Below are 4710 nucleotides of genomic sequence, written 5' to 3' on the forward strand. Positions count from 1 at the left end.
GTTATTTTTTGTGGAAATATATATGTTATCTGGTGTAGAAATATATTTATTATTCAATGAAGAGGTATATTTGTTATTTGGTGTTAAAATATTATATACATATATATTTTGATGAAATATGCTATTATTTGTTATATGGTGTATTATCACTACAAAAAAACGCGTTAATTCTGGCGGTTTTTTACCGGCGGTCCCTCTTAACCGCCACTATATTCAGTGTATTGCGGCAGTTTTTCTGACCGTCGCTGTTTACAGTATATTACGGCGGTTTCAACTGCCGGTATTTACAAAATATAATGGCACTATTTACCTAGTATATTGTGGCATTTTAGACTGCCGCTATTAACTTTTTAAATTTTTGCTACCGCATCATTTGGCGCACTAACTTCCCTCTTTTTTATTTCCCAATTTTTTAGAAAATCCCTCCATCTTTTTTTTTTCCTTATCATAAAATTAAAATATTTTATAACAAAACTTTCATCTTTTTCCAAACCTTCTCCAAGCCATCACTACCAACACCTAATCTTTTCACCATTCCTAATCAAACACCCAAACCATGAATAAAACTACAATCAACTCGTAAATCCACAGAAAGCTCAACTTCGATTCCTTCCTTCAATCTTCACTTCCTGAATCTGCAAACCATCCTTTTCAACTTCGATTCCTTACTTCAATCTTCGATTCCCTCAAACACCCAAACCGATTTGAGAATCTTCAACCGATTTCAGAATCGATTTCAGCAAGTACCCAAATCGATTCCCTCAAAATCGATTTCAAAATCGATTCCCTCAAACCCTCAAACACCTAAACCCAAACCCATCACATTCCATCTTTGTATTATTTCATCTGTGGTCCCTATCGAACTCTTCTCTCAACAAGGTGAGTATGAAGTTTGCTTAATCTGAAATACCCAAACCCTCATCTTTGTATGATTCTTGATTTTAGTTGGTTAATATGATTGAAAATTTACTACTGTTGTGAATTTGTTTTCGTTTTTGATTTTTTTTTGTTTTTGTTTTGCTGGTAGAAAAACTGAGGTTTGTGAAAAGAAGCAAGCAGATCTACTGTTATTTGAGGAGGTTTGCTGCCAAATCAAGAGGATCTAGAGCTGCGACCCATCACAGTTATTTGGTGAGGATACGAGTTATTTGAATTTCTTGTTTTGTTTGAGTTTTGTTTCTTAAAAATCAAATCAGGAATAATGAATTTACGTTGAACTACTGTTATGTGAGAAGGTTTGCTGCTAAATTGCTAGTACACAAAACCTAGATAGCAATTAGTTTAATAAATTAATTATGTGATGTTTCAAAGCTCTCAGTATTATTAAACAAAGATGACATGATTCTAGAACCTGTAGTTGTGTTTCATGGAATTGAATTTTATGGATCTGGATATCATTGTATAGATATTACCTAGCAAGCAACACACACTTTGTGAATTGTTTTGCCTTTCTTTTCTGTATTGTATTGGTTTCACAATTGTTGGTCTTAATGGATATGATATCCCTGTTTTGGTTATGTATTTTTGGTTACAAGGTTGGCATTTACTGATGTTTTCTACCTCATTTTTTTTATCACCATCGTTCAATATAAAATACAAGGTTTACATTTCTGCTTCTGTTGTTTGCTGATGTGCGCGTGGATGCTGTTTTCATGGGAGTAATGTTTATTTGCAGGTCCTTTGTGCCTTGCTATTGAGGTAGGGGATTGTTTGCGGTGTTACCCTCTGCTGAAACTGCTCTTTGATAATTCAAATTAGGTTGCTTCCTTGCTGTGGTGTGCTGGTGGTTTCTAGCTTTATTAGGAGTAGTTGAATAGGTTTAACACTAAGCTAGTAATATATTATTCAGATTAATATGCTATTCAGGTAGTAGAATGTTCGTATCATAAGCATCATTTAACTAAAATTGGATTTTGTAGTTGTAAGTTACTAAAATTGGATTCGCAGTTTGCATATAATTAACTCTAAATTAATTTTGTTTAGAAGTTAAACTAACTAACCTAAATTGATGCCATGAAGTGAGGGTATCTTTAGAGGCAAGATTCTAAATCAACACCACCACACCAACCCAAGGGGATTGTTTGCGGTGTTACCCTCTGCTGAAACTGCTCTTTGATAATTCAAATCAGGTTGCTTCCTTGATGTGGTGTGCTGGTGGTTTCTAGCTTTGTTAGGAGTAGCAACAGTTTATTCTAGTGCCTTTTGGGTTTTGTAGCAGCAGTGATGTCGGATGTTTTAACAGCTGGGGGAGAGTTTTTTTAGCTGGCTGAAAGGTGGTGGCTTGGCACGTATTGTTGTGGCTGCCTTGGGGTAGTGTTCTGCCATGTGCTTAACAGGGTGTAATTTCTCTTTTGGTTTGTTCATTTTTTAAGGGGTGGTTTTTTTAAAGGTTTTTTGTTTGATTCAAATATACTTCAATTAGCTCTGTACTATACTTTTAACACTTTATTTTCTTTTTGTCTCATAGAACTGCTATAACTGTCAGCACATTAATCGCCGCTGCACCAAAATTGCCGTCTGAAATCACAAAATTGTGCAGGAGGTATGAGATGTGTTCCTTGTACCTTTACACTGTCATGCTATATCTTAATTCATCATCAATGATTATTAAAATTTGGTAGTTATAAATCTTAAGATGCAATGCTTTAATTTTTTTTATTTTGTAGTCATGTCAATTGATAGATCATGGATTTGCAAACCACTAGGCACACCTGAATATGAAAATGGGATAATTCACTTTTTGAATTTTGCATTTGAACATCAACCTGCTGAGCATTCCAAACTTTTGAGCTATCAGATATGGTGAAAATTCAAGCACATCGTTATGTGTTGTTTAATTGTCCATAAGTCAAGCCTTATATAGAGTGAGTACCTCACGATTTGTAAATGATATCAGATTTGGAAAGACATATATGATATTAAGAATCCTAAATTGACATTGATTGTTTATGTAGTGAATTTAAGGACTACATGCAGAGGAAATCTAAGGGACGTAGACCGACAACAACAGAGATAGAGAAAATAGTAAATAAAGATTTCATGGACTGGTTTCCTCGAAGGGTAAGGTTAAATATATGACAAAGTTGTTGCTGATCATTTCATGGATGTTTATAAATTTATGAAAGTTCTAAGACATTCTTTCATTGTCATTTTAGATTATGAACCCCGACATATCAAGTACGGTACCAGATGATCTCAAGTATCTTGCAAAAGGCCCATCAACACAAGCTAGAAGATGTTCTGCATTTAATATTAATGATCTATCTTTGATAAGGGAGGACGCAGATGATGAGGAATGAATTAATGAGACTCAGAGTTAGCTGCTGCCTTATTTCCCAATGATACTCAACAGGTATAACAACTACTCAATGCATTTATGATTTCTCTCTAGTGATCTCAGTTTTAATAAATCAACCTAGTCTTTGTGTTTCTCTCTAGTGATCTCAGTTTTAATAAATCAACCTAGTCTCAGTTTTAAATTAGAAACACATATATATAAAATCAAAGCATGACAGATTTATTAAAACTGGAGAAAAGACTGATAGTTAAGCAAAGTAGTCTTAGGAGATGCAAAACTAATCAGAAACACTAAGAACAAAAAGCCCCTGATCACAGTCAAATAAATCAGAGATGGATAATAAATCTGAGTTAACAAAAACTGAGACTAGGTTGATTTATTAAAACTGAGATCACAATCAAATAAATCACAGTCAAATAAATCAATTAGGACCAATTTAATACTTTAATACTTTTTGTCCTAATTGAACAAAAAGCCCCTGATCACAGTCAATTGATTTTGGATAATACTGTCTTTCAAGCTTTTACTTTGATAATAACTTTTACTTTGCTTAGGTTGTTGAATTGGCAGTAATATCTTACTTAATATGAGTTAACAACTATAATATTTTTTGCAGGCATCAAACGTAGGAAGTGAATCTCCAACACCTAATGACATAACTAGATCATCATATGAAAGCAATGCACGTGGAGCATGAGTCCTAATTTTAGTGACATCAGTTGTGTAGTCATTTTTATGTTTTGAAACTTGTTATTATGAGAATAGCTAAAGATGGTGGCAATGGCCGGATTGTGTAACTTCATGTTTGGAGACTTGTTTATTTTGAGAATGGATATTTGTGTCAAACTCCACTTGAGTTGAATTATAAATATATCAATGACAATGTTCAAAATTTGTTTGTCCTTTAATTTTGTTCAAAAAATAGAAATGTACAATTATATATTCTTATGAAATAATAATATTATAAATAAAATAATTTCAATTTTTTGAGCATTGTGGCATTTTATATGGTGGCAGCTCAATGGTTAAATATCAGAAGTAAATTCTGGCAGTTGGACATGCCACTACTTACATAGGTCTCAAGAGTACTTTCTGGCGGTTAAAACTGCCGGTACTTTCTGCATGTTACGGCGGTCAAAAATGCCAGAAACACCTATTGGCTTTGTCAAAATTATGTGCATAATGGCGTTTGAAACTGCCGCTATATACAATTAAATAACCGCCACTTTAAACCAAGTATAAAACGGCAGACAACATGGCGGCTACGCAAAAACTGCCGCTTTAAACATTGTGGCAGGCAAAATTTCGGCAGTTTTTAAAACGCCAGAAAAGTACATAGTGGCGGCTAAAACCGCCAGAACATTCATTTTTTTAGCCGCCAGAAAACACGCGTTTTTTTGTAGTGTATTATA

The 4710-nt window shown here is 33.9% G+C and overlaps 2 long non-coding RNA genes across 2 annotated transcripts; both read left to right on the forward strand.

Annotated features, from left to right (window-relative positions):
* The first annotated feature begins 500 nt into the window (after positions 1-500).
* Positions 501-2847, forward strand: LOC146898997 (uncharacterized). Its single transcript, XR_015023058.1, has 4 exons — positions 501-879; positions 1028-1131; positions 2468-2542; positions 2667-2847. It is a non-coding gene; the product is annotated as an uncharacterized LOC146898997 (long non-coding RNA).
* Positions 2848-2954: 107 nt separating this feature from the next.
* On the forward strand, positions 2955-4206 carry LOC146898998 (uncharacterized). The gene is made up of 3 exons (XR_015023057.1): positions 2955-3060; positions 3156-3352; positions 3915-4206. It is a non-coding gene; the product is annotated as an uncharacterized LOC146898998 (long non-coding RNA).
* Positions 4207-4710: the final 504 nt, after the last annotated feature.

The sequence above is a fragment of the Medicago sativa genome, chromosome 8, assembly GCF_051527215.1.
Source record: "Medicago sativa cultivar Bolivia chromosome 8, Bolivia_mono, whole genome shotgun sequence".
Classification (NCBI taxonomy): Eukaryota; Viridiplantae; Streptophyta; class Magnoliopsida; order Fabales; family Fabaceae; genus Medicago; species Medicago sativa.